The sequence below is a fragment of the Pinus tabuliformis genome, chromosome 4_2 (genome assembly GCF_031772625.1).
Source record: "Pinus tabuliformis cultivar Carrire ecotype Pingquan chromosome 4_2, CPIR1, whole genome shotgun sequence".
NCBI lineage: Eukaryota > Viridiplantae > Streptophyta > Pinopsida > Pinales > Pinaceae > Pinus > Pinus tabuliformis.
In genome coordinates, this window is record NC_142304.1 from 119,711,305 (window position 1) to 119,728,335 (window position 17,031).

The 17,031-nt window shown below is 41.6% G+C and overlaps 1 protein-coding gene across 3 annotated transcripts in view; it reads left to right on the forward strand.

The window, feature by feature from the left end:
* Positions 1 to 17,031, forward strand: part of FANCM (DEAD/DEAH box RNA helicase family protein) — a 318,538-nt gene that overhangs the window by 283,642 nt on the left and 17,865 nt on the right. The gene's annotated exons all lie outside the window — the stretch shown is intronic.

Sequence of the window (17,031 nt, forward strand, 5' to 3'; positions counted from 1 at the left end):
GAGGAGAATCGCTAAGGGAGCATAAAGAGCGGTGAAAGGATTACCTTTTGTGTTGTGTAGGCCCATAGTGGCCATAATTTGTTGTGTCATTAGCCCAAACTCAATGCTTGAGAGGTAGCATTCCTATTTGTTGCAAGTGAAGGGAAATGGCCTTCATACTCTATAGCCTGAATTAAACCCTTGTTGATAATCTTTGAGTGAAGCATCTTTTAGCTATCAGATCCAGCTCGGGGGTGGCCAAAAATAAGAAATTTTGATTGTAGTTGTACCTATGGTTGGTTGGAGAGTGGCCGTCCCTTCAGTTTCCATCATGTTTAAATGAACCAGATAAGTGAAATCTATCTTGTTGTCAATGAAATGCAGTTACTTCTAAAAGTGTCATGCGTAGTGATATGCTGGATTTCTAAGTGTAAATGTAATCATACTCTTAACACTATTTGTACTGCATTAGGGAATATTTTGAGCAATGAGTTGAGTAACTAGCATAGCTTTAATCAATGTTGATTGGTATTCCTTTTATGAATGTCGCTGTATGGAAGAGAAAACTTCTCTTTGATTGTATGTGGTCTAGATGTGTTAAAAATGCATGAATTATGATGCTAGTTTTGGTTCAAGGAATGACTGTGATAGCAATAGTCTATGAATTGAATTGGTGAAGGGAGATTCATACGTTGGTGTGTGCAGTGAGCTTAGGGCTCCTTGTGTCTACGGAGATAAACCAACTTAGGGTACACTCTCTGTTACATAAGTGATAGATATGAGGGATATTGAAGTTTCCTAGTTAAAAGGTAGTGGATTGATTTGTTTTGGAACCTGTTGAAGAGCCATGAACTTTTGGAAGTAGTTGGGCAAGATTTTTGACTTAAAGTGTGAGTTTTAGTCCTCAAGAGGCAACTTAGGACTAGGAGGATTTGTGTAGAATTTCGGGGATTTACCCCTTGAAATTTGAAGTTTGGGAAGTCTTAGCCTTGGCTCTTGGTCACATGGCCCAATAACATCCATGACCCAGAGCTAATCAGAAGGGGTGGCATATTGGTTAGCAGAACAGTAGGAGAATGAAAGAAACACACTTTGGAGAAATCTCGGTATGGTTATGTTCCCGTTCACAGAATTCACTTGATGACAATATATCCATTTACTAGGTGCGTTAAATAACATTGGATATCGTAAAACTGGAAATTTTAAGGAATGATGTCATGATGAAGTCTCAAGAGATGATGTGGTGATTGGGCATGTATGCCACTTGCCGCCCAGATTCAATGTTTTTGGTGTGACAACTATGTAAATATGTGTGTTGCAAATAAAATAATAAGTAATTAATTAATTTTATAAATGAAGTATTAAAATAATAAATAATTCGTTAGTAAACAATGCATATCGCACCCTCTCACTCGAACCAATTAATGCTATATAGTACACTGTCTGAGTGACATTGTAAAGCATCAATTCTTATCATATTCAATAATTGCGATGGGCAAGAGACATTGCTAGTAGGGAATTGAGTGACAACAACAAGGAATCGATCATAGGCAGGGGAAAAAATAGGAAAATATATATATATATATATATATATATATATATATATATATATATATATATATATATATATATATATATATATATATATATTGAACTAGAGGTCCGCAAGGAAAAAATAGTTTGCAATGAAGAAATTCTTGTAGATGTTAATGAATATAAATATGCTGTCAGTAGTGTAAGAAATTGTCTCACCAACATTGAAAAGGTGTGTAGATGGAGTTGGGGGAAGGTAAAGTGGTGTTAATTGAGAAAATGAATCGACTAATAGAAAAAGGAAACATAATTGATAATCTACTCGCAAAATTCGAAGATCGATGACAAACTGTGTTAAGATGGGGAACGACGACAAACAAGAAAACTGCCATAACTCTTAACTACCATGGCGAGCAAATTAATCAACTAATTGAAAAGGTAGATGCATTAATGGCACAACCCTTAGTTTATCAAAGGCCGACATCAAGTCCACAAAATACATGTGAACAAGACCATCAAGAGCCACCTAAGGTTGTTGAAGGAAAAGTAACTAGGTTCGGTTTTCATTATGACTTGTATCTATAATATTATGAAGAAAATTGTTTTTCCTTGCATCATGGGTTTCATGAGCAAGATCTGTTAACCATAGGTCAAAGACTTCTTCTTTATGTATTTAGGATTTTTATATTTCATCATAAGTGTTATGAAAGTCATAAGATCAAAGGTTAAGCTCCAAGAGAAGTGTCACTATTATCATGCAAAACCACTCTACAATACGTAGTAAATCTCCTTGATATGTCGGCCCAGAACTAAGGCACTCCTATTGGCTTGATACATGATCGTTGACTCATATATATAGGGGTTAATGTAAGGTCAAAAGGATCATCTTTAGAACAGTCTACACATCACATTCATCAATACAAGGAGCGCATACACTGTGGTTATCTCGGAAGTCTGGTCTCGATATATAAACATGTGTTCCATACCTTGCAAACCTGGAAGCGAAGATAGGTGATATAGCCCTCGCAAGACCGTAAAGAGAAGCTTGGTGATACAGTCCTCACAAGACAGTAAGAAGGTCAATCATATGCATCTCTCGGAAGTCTGTAAGGAGCTCAGAATAATCCGGTAATATATATTTGGGAAGTTTGTACACAGTGATATCACTCGGAGGATTACTCACTGTAATATATATCTCAGAACCAATTAAGGGACTGTGCATATATATATACACAGTGACAGTACGAAGTGCAACACTAAGGTGTGATCTCTCTCATATCTATTGCAACCAATGAAGAACCAAAGGATTGTGGAAAATCGATAGAAGAAGGTGTCGAAGACAGTGACAGAGAAGACATAAGGAGAAGGAGTACAGTGATATCAAGGTAGTAAGTTGTAGACCAAGCAGTGCAGAGAATAGTGACAAACATCTTGGAGGTAACCTTGTGTCTATTTTTTCAAGGGTCTTGGTATTCATCTAAATATCTATAAGAAGAGATTCAAGGGTTTTACTCTCAAGAGGAGAGGTTTTGCCCTGGCTTGGAGCCAACATCTTGTGTACTTGTTTTTATTGTTGATCGTCCATTTTGATAATTGTTTGAAGATTGAAGAACACACTAATATAACAAAGCTAATTGAAGAAGACAACACAAACTATTATCAATAAGTTTGAGAAGAATCACTAAGTCATGAATTGCCCTAGATTCTTCAACAAAAGTAAGTATCACACAAGAATTCCATATAAAGATCATCAATGAATTAAGAAGGAATTACCAAAGTACAATGGTAAGCACCATAGAGGAGTAGTTGTCCAGGTCAAGAAAAGGGAGGGGATTTTCAAATTAAACCCCGTTAGGTGAAAGAGAAAAGATAGTGGCAACTTCCAACAATTTAGAAAGGGAAGTTTAAGATTGGTTCTTAAGGTGGACAAAAGAATGTGATGTTTGTTACTTTCGTTAGGAAAATTTCATGAATTCCTTATTAAAAAGATTTCATGATGAAGAAGACGATGATTTGTACAACAAATTTGTACATCTTAAACAAAAGGGAAACGTAAACGACTATACACACGAATGGGAAGTTTTGGCAACTAGAAAAAATGGATTCATAGATGAATAGTTGCTAAAAATGTACATTTGTGGACTAAAAGATTATATCCATGGTGAAATAAAGCTATGGAATCCTAAAAAAATTGAGGATGCTAGACACACAACAAAATTAATTGAACAAAATAACAAGTTCAACAGGCCATCTTTCAACAAGCCATCTTTTACTAGTCCAAAAAAATATAGCAGATTCTCGAATGCAAGGTCAAAAGAGTATCCCACAGACAAGTTTGGAAAGTATATACCTCCTCCTGTAAGAGAAGAAGAGAATCAACACCAAGGGACAAACAAGAAATGGGTCAACAAATGTAGGGATTGTGGAGACAACTGGACACCCAAGCATAGATAAAACAACAAAAAACTATATATGTTTGAAGTCGAGTTAGAATTTGATAAATCTAGTAGTGACTCAAAAGTACAATTTAAGGAAGAAAACAATATTCAAAATACAAAAGATGAGGGGGGCATGCCCAATATATATCGCTTGTTGCATTAAGAGAGATAGCACAATCCCAAACATTTAAATTAAGAGGACATGCAAAAATGAATGTCATCGTACTGATATAAACAGGAAGCATCCATAACCTCAGATATAAATGTCCTGAAAAGACTAAATCTATTCGAATATCCATTCACATACATAAGAATGATGGTAACAAACGGTAAACGAATTGATGGATTTGGAAAGTGTCACAAAGTCAAGCTGCAATTAGAAGATTACGAATTATAATCTAGATTCTACACCGTGCCCCTGGGAGGAGTAGACGTCATATTGGGAAATCAATGGCTGCAAACTTTGTGTACCTATTTTGCAAACCACTAGAAATAATTTATCAAATTCAAATGGGGAAGAACATATAAATTGTTCGGGTTCCAACCGTCCACCAGCTCAAATTGTATCTTCTTAGCAAATGATGAAACTAATTAGAAACAGGGAAACAATCTACATCAAACAATGCCATCAAATGGAGATAGTAGCACTAAAAATAGTGCATTCTCAACACCTAGAGATTAAAGCATTAATCCACAAATACGACAAAGTATTCCAAGACTTACCTATGAAGCTGAATTGGAAAGAAGGATAAAACATATGATTGAAGTTAAACTAGACTCAAAATTGGCGAATATCAAACCATATTGATATCCTCACCACCATAAATTAAAAATAGAAAGATTAATTAAAGACTTGTTAAGGTGTGGAGCTATTACGAGCAAGAGCCCATATGTAACCCCAATAATATTGGTATGGAAAAAAGATGGATCCTTCATACTATGTGTAGATTATCGGGGCCTAAACAAGATAACTGTAAGAAGCAAGTTTCCTATTCCATTTATAGATGAAATGTTGGATGAGCTCCATGGAGCAAAATATTTCTCAAAATTAGATTTAAGGTTAGGGTATTATCAGATCCAAGTAAGGATAGAAGATGTGGCAAAGACTGCTTTCAGAACTCACAAAGGTCAGTATGAATTTAAGGTGATGCCATTAAGGTTAATCAATGCCCTTGCCACCTTCTAGGCAACCATGAATGATCCCTTTAAGCCCTATCCAAGAGAGTTTGTATCAATCTTTTCTGATGACATTCCTATCCACAACAAGAGATGGAACGAACATTTAAGCATTTGGATTAAGTACTTTCTCTCCTAGAAGAAAATTAGTTTTATGCAAAAGCATTATGCACATGTGGGAGGTGAAGCTTCAATTATTGAGGCTTGTCTTTGTCGAGAGAGTTGGGGAAAACACTTGTAGAGGAGATTGCTACTTTTCCTGAGCCTTGGAGGAGAATTTTGCTGGTATCCTTGCAGGCCATATTCTTGAGCAGACTTGGAGGGCATAGGGCCTATTGGAGGTCGATTTTGGGAGGTTGGATTCTAACCAAACGCTTTCTGGGTTTTTGTGGGTTTTGGTCAAGGAGCTCGGGGTTAATTTTGCCGCATTTTTTGAGCACCAGAGGTGGAGTTTCTTGCAGTTCCTTTCCAACCAGCGGTGTAGTTTTCTGGGCAGCGCAGAGCATTAGAGGAGATACCATTTCCAACATCTAAGATCATTGTATTATCACCTGGTTTCTGTCACGCTTGCCATTGATGCAAGCCCAGGTGCATTCCTCCATACTATTGTACTTGCTCTGTTGATTAATAAAATGTCTCAACTAGTTCTTTCTTTTGGAGTTTTAATTGGCATTTGTTGATTGTTTTAGAATTTCTGTGTTGTAAATCATTTTTTCTTTGCATATCACTGTTTATTCAAGTTTGGAACATTACAGTGGTATCAGAGTTCAAATTCTGGCTTCAAAAATTGAGGCTTGTCTTTGCCGGGAGAGTTGGTGAAAACACTTTTAGAGGAGATTGCTACTTTTTCGGAGCCTTAGAGGAGGATTTTGTTCGTATCCTTGCAGGCCGTATTCTTGAATAGACTTGGAGGGCGTAGGGCCTCTTGGAGGTTGATTTTGGGAGGTCGGATTCTGACCTGTGGGTTTTGGTCAAGGAGCTTGGGGTTAATTTTGCAGCATTTTCTGAGCACTGGAGGTGGAGTTAATTGCAGTTCCTTTCCAGCCAGAAGTCCAGTTTTCTGGGCAGCGCAAAGTATTAGAGGAGCAGTCATTTCCAGCATCTAAGATCATTGTATTATCACCTAGGTTTTGTCACACTTGCCATTGAGGCAAGCCCAGGTGCATTCCTCCATACTATTGTAGTTGCTCCATTGATTAATAAAATGGCTCAACTGGTTCTTGCTTCTGGAATTTTAATGAGCATTTGTTGATTGTTTTAGAATTTCTGTGTTGTATATCGTTTTTGCTTTGCATATCACTATTTATTGAATTTTGGAACATTACAGTGGTATAAGAGATCAGATTTTGGCTTTAGTTATTGAGGCTTGTCTTTGCCGGGAGAGTTGGTGAAAACACTTATAGAGGAGATTTCTACTTTCCCAGAGCCTTGGAGGAGGATTTTGTTGGTATCCTTGCAGGTCATATTTTGGAGCAGACTTGGAGGGCATAGGGCCTCTTGGAGGTTGATTTTGGGAGGTTGGATTTTGACCAAACCCTTTCTGGCTTTTTGTGGGTTTTGGTCAAGGAGCTTGGGGTTAATTTGCATCATTTTCTAAGCACTGGAGGTGGAGTTTCTTGCAGTTCCCTTCTAGCTAGCAGTGCAATTTTCTGGGCAGCGCAGAGCATTAGAGGAGCAGTGATTTCCAGCATCTGAGATCATTGTATTATCACCTGTGTTCTGTCACGCTTGCCATTGAGGCAAACCCAGGTGCATTCCTCCATACTATTTTACTTGCTCCATTGATTAATAAAATGTTTCAACTAGTTCTTGCTTCTGGAGTTTTAATGAGCATTTGCTTATTGTTTTAGAATTTGTGTTGTAAATTGTTTTTGCTTTGCATATCACTGTTTATTCAAGTTTGGAACATTACAGTGGTATCAGAGCTCAGATGCTGGCTCAGCCGTGGGGGGGACTTTCCTATGAGTGAGGAGGACTGACAAAATATTACTTACATGAGGCACATGTACCAGAGCAGGGAGAGGGAGTTGGAGATTACTCCAGACATAGAGGATCATGGGAAAGCAGTGGTAGCAAAAGATATGGGCAAGCCTAAGAGCAGGGAAGAAATTGCCTTTGACAGTCTCTTGAAAGCCTTGAGTGATTTGGCAAAGGGGCAGAAGGAGATGTTGGACGAGATCAAGATGCTGAACCAGGAGTGGAGCACTCACTGGGAGTTTATATTTGGAGAGACTCTAGGGGCATCTCAACAGCTCGATCACCTTTCACCTACTGCGCAATGATGATCCTTGAGTGAGCCCACTCGAGCCACTTTACCTTCTTTTCTACCTTTGGCGTAGGGTGAAACGAGTGGAGGAGAGGATCCATCATTGATGGGAGAGCATTTTAGGGAGTGGCAGTCCATGGGAGCAGATTTCAGAGAGGCTCTACCTTTTAGAGATTATTTCCAGCTCAAACATAATGAGAAGGGGAAGGGCTATGGAGGCAATGGTACGCAGGATTATGAGCTGCACCGCATCATTGGGAAGATGTATTTTCCCATATATGATGGCACTACCAAGTGCAACTTGGGTGGAGAAGCTAGACGCATACTTCCAGCTCAACAGGATGACAGAGGGAGAAGCCATCAGGATGGTCACATTGCATTTGGAGGGGGAGGCACATGATTGGTTGTTTCATGGCTTGTCCACTATGGGGCATGCCAGCGTGACCTCCTATGAGGACTACACACTGAGAGTAGTGGAGCGTTTCGATCGGAGGGATCCAGAGGCTCACTTCAAGGAGTTGACCCAGCTCAGGCAGACATGACATCCAGAGCATTATATTTTAGAGTTCTTGAAGGTCTCAGTCATGGTGCCAGATCTGCCAGATTCTAGGAGAATATACACATTTGTGGAGGGATTGGCAGAGCATGGACTGCTGAAGTCACACAAACCATCTACTCTTTTGGAGGTAGTGACTTGTACGAGAGATTTGTAGGGGGCCATCCCCAAGACCCGGGCACCCTTTCCTCCATGCAATCCTAACCCACAAAAGGGAAGTGACACTAGAGTGCCCACAGCGCAGAGAGCGGCCCAAGGGCGGGGAAAATTAGATGATGAGCTCAGGAGGGACCTTAGGAGGAGGAAGTTATGTTTTACATGTCGAGAGTCGTGGGTACCAGGCCATTGGTGCACAACAAGCAAGGTTGATTACATCGAGGTCTTCTCAGATAGCGATCAAGAGGATGAGGTGGAGTTGGAACTTGGTCGGGGAGACAACGAGTATCCAATAGAGAGGGGACCACCACCACCACTACCACATGGGGGAGCATCTTTTGCACCAGCTGGGGGGCTTCTAGCTTCTTTGGGCGGGATTCCCAAATTTTTGACCATGAGGATCATAGGTACGATGTTGGGGCAATGTGTCTCAGTTTTAGTAGACAATGGGGCCACCCACAATTTTATTGATGCTCAGATGGTCCAGAGGAGGGGCATCACCACTGCAGAGTTTGAGGGGTTTTCAGTTCTAGTACCAAGAGACATGACTATGCAGTGCACTCGATATGTTCCTGCTCTGACAGTGACCATGGGGAACTATTTGATGACAAACCACTTTTTCGTGGTGGATGTACCAGACACCAATGTGGTGATGGGTGTCCAATGGTTGTATTCCCTTGGTCGAGTTACCACCGATTGGAAGCAGCTAGTGATGGAGTTTACTGGGCCGGATGGTAAGTAGGTGGTTCTTCGGGGCATGCATTCATATCCTCCACAGACAGTTTTGGCCCACAGGATGGAGGCCGATTTGAGGCATGGAGACATAGCATGGGCAGTAGAGCTGAGGATTTTAGAGGCTGGGGGAAGGCCAAGCCACCACATCTAGACATACAGGCGATACTGGATAGATATCCAGTAGTTTTTGGAGACATATTGCTGGGACAATCACCTGACAGGGGGTTCGAGCACACTATAGAGCTAGAGGTTGGTGTGCAGACAATCATTACTACACCCTATAGGCATCCCAAAGCCTATAAGGATGCGATTGAGGGGGCCATCAGGGAGCTATTGGCATTGGGCTCCATGGGACCGAGTTCTAGTCCATTCGCTTCTTCGGTTGTGCTGGTAAAGAAGAAGGATGGGATTCTCCGCATGTGCACTGACTACAAGGCCCTCAACAAGAAGACACTGAAGAATAGGTACCCCATTTCGCGTATTGATGAGTTGATGGACGAACTTAAAGGAGCCAAGTACTTCTCTAAGATAGATTTGCGGTCTGGGTATCATCATATTCGGGTGAGGGAGCAGGACATCCCGAAGACAACCTTCAGATGTCATTATGGGCATTTTGAGTTCCTGGTCATGCCTTTTGGGTTGACCAACGCATCGACTACTTTCCAGTCGTGCATGAACCATGTGTTCAGAGGCCAGCTGAGGAGGTTTGTACTAGTATTCTTTGATGACATCTTGATCTACAACAGGACGTGGGAGGAGCACCTGCAGCACCTAGAGACAATATTGCGTATCTTGGAGGAGTAACAGTTCTACGCCAAGATGTCCAAGTGCGAGTTTGGGCTGACAAAGATGCTCTACTTGGGGCACATCATAGGCGTAGATGGGGTCAAGGTGCACAAGGAGAAGATTCGGGCCATTCGAGATTGGCCAGAGCCTCAAGATGTGACAATGCTGAGAGGATTTTTGGGCATCTGTACTTATTATCGAAAGTTCGTGAAGGGCTTCTCATAGTTAGCAACACCCCTTACTAATCTAACTAAGAAGGGGGCTTTTGCATGGACAGATGGAGCTCAGGCAACATTTGATCGCCTCAAGGAGGTGATGAGTTGTTGCCTGCTATTGGCACTTCTGAATTTTACACAACCTTTCACATTGGAGTGCGATGCATCGGGTGTGGGGATAGGGGCAGTCTTGTCCCAAGGAGGGTACCCCATTGCTTTTGAGAGCTGGAAGCTCCTACCACATGAGATGTCGTATTCCATATATGACAAGGAGATGTTGGCCATAATGCATGCATTGGCCAAGTTTAGACAGTACTTGGTGGGGAACCGATTTCGGGTGAAGACAAATCACAACAGTCTTCGCCACTTCAGGGGCAGCGAGGCCTCAATGATAGGCCACAAAGGTGGGTCAGCAAGGTGTAGGCCTATGATTTTGATATTGAGTATGTGTGAGGGAAGCACAATGTGGTGGCGGATGCACTATCTAGGAGACCTGCAGGACTTTCACTCATGAGCATTTGCCATGATTGGAAGGCACAACTATTAGTAGAGTACTCCAAGGATCGTCGAGCATGCGAGATCTTGGAGGGTATCTATGCAGATGAGTGCTACAGGGTGATGGATGAGGTTTTATATTACAAATGGCACATATTCTTGGTTTCAGTGTCCTAGTTGAGGGAACGTGTTCTTTGTGCAGCTCATGATTCTCCTTTATGTGGGCACCAGGGGTTCAGGAAGACCTATATGGCAATGAGAGAGAGCTTCACCTGGAAGGGCCTCTAAGGGGACATGTTGAGTCATGTGCAGGAGTGCGAGGCTTGTTAGAGGAACAAAGGAGAGTTGACCCATCCAGCAAGACTATTGCGGCCTCTTCCCATCCTTGAGGGGAAATGGGAGAGTATCTCTATGGACTTCATCACCGGACTTCCTTCAGTATAGGGGAAGGATTGTATTTTTGTGATGGTCAACCGACTGAGCAAGTTTGCACATTTCTTTGCCATTCCGACACGATATTCAGCTTCATAGGTGGCAGAGTTGTTATTTAGGGAGGTTTTTAGCTTGCACAGACTCCCTAAGACTATAGTCAGTGACCGAGATAGCCGATTCATGGGAGGATTTTTGCAGGAGATTTTCAGACTAGTTGGCACTGAGCTCACCCCAAGCACCAGTTATCATCCACAAACCAACGGCCAGAGAGAGAGGGTGAACTAGTGGTTAGAGGGCTATCTCAAGGACTATGTGACAGCGAAACAGAGGGCTTGGATTCGATGGTTGCATTTGTTAGAGTATTGTTACAACACGACACATCACATGTCCATTGGTATGACTCCTTTCTGTGCTTTATATGGTTATGATGCTTTGTCTTTTGCTGACATTGTTTTTGGAGACAGTAGGGCCCCAAAGGCCAAAGATTGGATCCTAGAGAGCCAAGATATCCTCAAGGCTCTTAAGGATAACTTGCAGACAACTCAGAATCAACAAAAGATGTATGTTGACAGGCATCGAGTGGAGAGGCATTTCGAGGAAGGGGACTTGGTGTACCTTCGATTGCAGCCATACCGACAGTCCACTCTGAAGCAGAAGGGGGCCGAGAAGCTGCAACCGAGATTTTTTGGGCCTTACAGGGTGATCAGGAGAGTTGGAGAGGTGGCTTACGAGTTGGAGCTACCACCAGGGAGCAGGATCCATAATATTTTTCATGTTTCATGCCTCAAGAGGGTGTTGGGGCAACATGTTACAACAGCTGTGGAGTTGCCTCCACTTGATGATGAGGGGCACCTGATTTTAGAACCAGAGGCCATCTTGGAGACCAGGGAAAGGAAGCTCAGAAGCAGGATCATCAGAGAATACTTGGTGCGTTGGAAGAGCTTACCAGATGAGGATGCTACTTGGGAGGGTGAGCACATACTTGAGCATCCAACATTGAAGTTTCTTGGGGACAAGCAACATTTGGGAGGGGAGGACTGTCATGTCCCTTCCTAAATTAATTTGGAACAAGATTAATTATTACATTTTGGGGCCAATTTTGGAGATGATGGGGCCCATTTGATTTTATTAGGAGGTTAGACTTAGTAGAAATTATTTTGATGTGGTTAAATTCTACGTGGGGGTCACCCACACTAGGAGAATACACATTCCCTAGTTCGAATTGCATGGAGGGGAAGTTGACGATTAAGTGAGGGACCCATGATGGAGGGAAAAGTGCACCACAAAATCTATAGAAGGAAGGCAACTCTCCTCATTTCATCATCTTTGTATATCGAATTTCTCTTTAGTTGCTCGAACTGCTTAGCCGAGTCACTTGTTTAGCAAGAGTTCTTCAAGCGGAGAGCTCACAGCTATCTCATTGCATTTGTGTGAGCATTTCGAGCAAGGCTACCCAACCCCCTGACATTTCCTCACAGCTATCTCATTGCATTTGTGAGGAGTTTGTGAAGAGTCGTGGAGTTGGTTTTTGGAGCATCAGTGAGGAGTCATGGGCAATCATTGGAGCAACAGTGAGGAGCTTCTTGCGCAGTCATTGAAGCAACATTGAGGAGTTGGTTTATTGGAGCAGAATTGAGGAGGCTAGAGCCTAGAGGTATTTTTTCTTTTATTTCTCAAATTTGCCTTTGATTGTGTTCTTTTTTTTTGCAAATCTGGAAATTGAAAAGAGTAATTTTTGTAAAAGAAATGAACAGTGAAGAGTTGTTTTTTTTTTTCTTTTCATTTTTAGATTTGTTTCCTTTCATTTCCAAGTCCAAGTATCAAAAAATGGCTCCTAGAATGAAAGATGCTGCTTGGGCATATGTTGAGCTGATTGATAATCAAATGCATTGTAAATTTTGTCATAGAAAAATTAAGGGAGTTCGAGGGGGCATTCATAGGCTGAAACAACACTTGGGTGGTATTAGATGCCAAATTCCTCCATGTGCAACACCAACAGAACAAATTGGGGATATTAGGAAGGAGTTGGTAGAAACATTTGAGAAGTTTTAGGAAGAAAAAGCTAGGCGAAAAGAAATAGAGGCTGAAATTGGGAGGAAAAGGAGTATAAAACACATGATGGCTGCCAACCCCAATTTTGATTATGAGGGCTCTTCATCTATCCCTTGCACTGTTCCTCCCTCTTTGGAGTTTATTCAAGAAAAGGTTAAGGGTAAAATTAAAAAGAAGGGTGATATAAAAAGTTATTTCACACCCTCCTCTCCCTTTGATCATGCACATGGTCCTTAAGCTAATAGAGGTCAAATGCAACCCACTTTAGATGACCATTGGAAGAAAGAATTGAGAGAAATTGCCTGTGATTACATAGCTAGATGGCGGTATGATGTTGATATCCCCTTCAATGCTCTTCGTTCACCATATTATGAACCTATGTTTGATGCCATATTTGTTGTTGGAAAGGGATTCAAAGGCCCTACTATGCATGAGTTAAGGGGATCTCTTTTGCAAAAAGAGGTTTTGTCCATTGATGAATATTTGAAAGATAATCTCATGGGCAAAAACAGGATGTACCATCATGTTAGATGGATGGACTGATCAAAGGAACCATACCATCATAAACTTTCTTATCTTTTTCCCACAGGGAACCATGCTTCTAAAATCAGTTGATGTATCTGATTGGGTGAAGGATGCACACTTGTTGTTTTAGCTTTTGGATGAGGTTGTTTGTTAAAATTGGCAACTAGGGCCAAACTCCATGTGGGTCCTCTTATTTATGGTAGCTGATATTTTTCTTGGATTCCTCTTATCGAGAGGTGTAGGATTGATCTAAAGATCATCCGATTCCAAAATATATTCATGGGAATATGAATTTATTTGTGTTATTTGAAAATTTCTCAAGGTCGACCAACAACCAAATTACCCCAACTTATCCTCAACGTTGCACTGTACATAGAGGTGACCTTCAAGTCATTTTTCACACTCATCTCTTGTGATCTCTCTCTCCACTCGTTTGGGTTTTGGTGGAAGGAGAGGTCTAGTAGAGAAAGCCCTATACGCTGTCCTAGAGGAGGCTCTTCTACATAGCAAGGAGAGGGTTCAATACGATGTCAAAGAAGATTCTATATGCTGTCAAAGGAAGCTCTAAAAGAGTCCTAGCCGTAGACAAGAGGAAGGCTTCTATACACAACTAGCCGCAATCCTAAAGGGAGGGAGTTCTAGCCTTACCCTGGCCGCAGTGAGGAAGAGACTTAGCTGGAGGTAAGGGAGAGATCTGGCCGCAGTCCTAGATGGGAGCTCTATCCGTAGACGCAGTCAAAGGGATCTTCAATACACAGCCTAAATGGACCCCTAATCCGCAGTCAAGAAGAGGCTCAATACACAGTCCTAAAGGAGGTGATTTAGCTGTTGTTCAAGCAAGGAGACTCAACCACAACTTAGCCGTAGTCATGAAGCTTAGCCGCAGTTGAAGGGAGAAGACTTTGCAATTGTCTTATGAGGAGGACCTATTCGTTGTCTAAAGGAGCTTCATACGCAATCCTAATCCGTAGTTAAAGAAGTGTTATCTGCTGCCCTAGCTGCAGTCTAACAAACCCTAGCCGCAGTAAAAAGGGAAGTCTCCTATTTGCTGTCAAAAGAGGTTCTATCCATCAGTTAAGGAGGGCTCTAATCCGTTGGCTAGAGGAACTAGTGCCCTAACCAGTCATCATGATGACAACATCAAATCTCTTATTGACTGTGTCCTAGAAGTGTGGTGAAAGTGCAATGTTGAGGTTGTTCATGAGGACAATTTATAAGGTTGGAAAACCTCAGTCATTACATTGAAGAAATCTGTCCTAGTCCAGATCATGATGACAACATCAAATCTCTTATTGACTGTGTCCTAGAAGTGTGGTGACAGTGCAATGTTGAGGTTGTTCATGAGGACAATTTATAAGGTTGGAAAACCTCAATCATTACATTGAAGAAATCTGTCCTAGTCCAAGATCAGATCAATATATTCAGATTGGGTCAATCTTGTTGGACTCAATACTACTGCGTTGATATTATTGATTGTTGATTGAAGACTATAAGCTTAACTTGCTGCTAGGCGAGGCCATAGGCATAGCCAACAACAAAGTTTGTTCTAAGGATTGCACAAGTGGTGGAGCCTCACCTCGAAGACCTGCATTGTTGACTGTATGAAGGAAGAGGACTGAATGTTGATGTCCTATCTCATGAAACAGTGACAACTAGTGCAGCAAGAAGACATTAGAATTCTAGGAAATGTTTTGGGTCAAGATTTGACTATGTTTGGCTCAGTTTGATGAGCATCCTGTTGATGCCACTTGGATAATGGATTCAGTCTTGTTTGACCTCTCTGGTCAAGGCTTTACTACTGCTCTCACAAAATTTCAGATTTGTATATTTGTACTACCTTTCTCTTTGTTGAACTATTGAAGAATATAAGAAGATTTGATCAAGGGTTTCCCCACATTGGGGTTTGTCCTTGGCTGGTGCCACATCTTGTGTCCTCTTGTCTTGGCTTGTCTTCTGTTGTTTATGTTTATGTTCTATTTGCACTTTACTATCACGCTGATGTGATTGTTAATCTGAATATAGTTATTGGGCTAATATGAAAAATTGAAGTAAATTGCTCTAAGCATAGAACATACGAAAAATTAACATGGTATCAGAGCTGAGGTGAAGACAAAGCCCAAGCAAGAGTGAAAGAGAAATCACCGAAGACAATTGGACAAGGTCAAAGGCTCAATGGGTTCCTCATCCCACTTCCCGATTGAAGTCAAGCTCCATGAAAAGTCTGACTATCACGGATTGAAGGTGTCTCTAGATCTGACATTGGAAGAGCAAGAAGTGTTGGATTACATGAAGGGTAAAATCCCCGAGCCTACATCAAATGCACCGGCTACTACAAAGCACACGTACACCAAGGGTGAAGTCAAAGCGAAGAAGATTATCAGAGATTCCATTGACAAGCATTTGGTGGCCTACCTAAAGGTCACTTCAATCGAAGGCCCAGATCTAAGGGCAGATACTTTGTTTGCAATAATTTTGGCCATTATGCGAGGGAGTGTCCAAATAGAAGGGACACATCACATGATGATGATCACAATCATTCCAAGGGCAACTTCAAAGATCTAAGGAATGACAGGTACAATGGCAAAGGAAAAGGAATTCAGGACATCAAGGAAATGGTCGAGCCTCCAAGAAAGCAAGGAACTCCAGGTATGAAGAATCAAATATTGTTTCGAATAAGCAAAAGGAGTATTATCTTATATCGGCCCTCTCCACTACCTCTCCTCCGGACTCGTTGGTCAATTGGCTTATTGATAGTGGTGCCTCAAGGCATTTCACCGGATGCAAGGAAGCTCTCTCTAATCTGATAGAGAAGGAATCAAAATTGGAGGTTATTCTTGGAGACGATGCCACCTATCCCATAAAGGGTGTAGGGAAAGTTACTCATCAATTGGATCAGGGTAACTCGATTTATGTACAAGAAGTTCTTTATGTACCTGATCTCAAGAAGAACTTGGTGTCCATTTCAGCAATGGAAGACGAAGGTTACAAGGTGGCATTCATCGATGGAAAGGTACGTGTTTGGAAAAGGAATTTTAAAGATGCTTTTACTCTTGGGTTCAGGGTTGGCACTTTGTATCAAGTTGCAGGAATTCCATTGGGGATCATGTCGTGTGACACATCTCTTCAATGGCACCGAAGGTCTGCTCATCTTCATTGTAAGGCCCTACTCGATGTGAGACAGATGGTGACAGGGATGCTTGAAGAGCATGAAGGTACATGTCCGAGATGTACCGAAGGAAAACTTACAAGGGGACCAATCCCCTCATGTAATAGCAAGACCACAAATGTGGAACAATCTGAGGGGTTTGAGATTCATGATCGGGAATCTCATATATGCAGGTTGAAGAAAGATCTCTATAGTTTGAAGCAAGCTCCCCCGGCTTGGTATGAGATGATTGATAGCTATCTGATGAAGCTGATATTCACTAGGAGTGAAGCCAATCCAAACCATTGCTTTAAGGTTGTGGATGATAGACCTCTCATATGGGTACCTTATGAGGATGACCTCTTTCGGACAGGTACAGACCCTGTCATTTACAAACATAAGAGGGGGTTGGATTCCAAATTTGGAATGGTGGATTGCAAGCCTGTGACTACACTGTTGGAGCTTAACTTTGAGAAGTTATGCATTAGTGCTGCCGGACTTGAATTGGGAAATGCCTCTGAGTTTCGTCAACTCACAGTAGC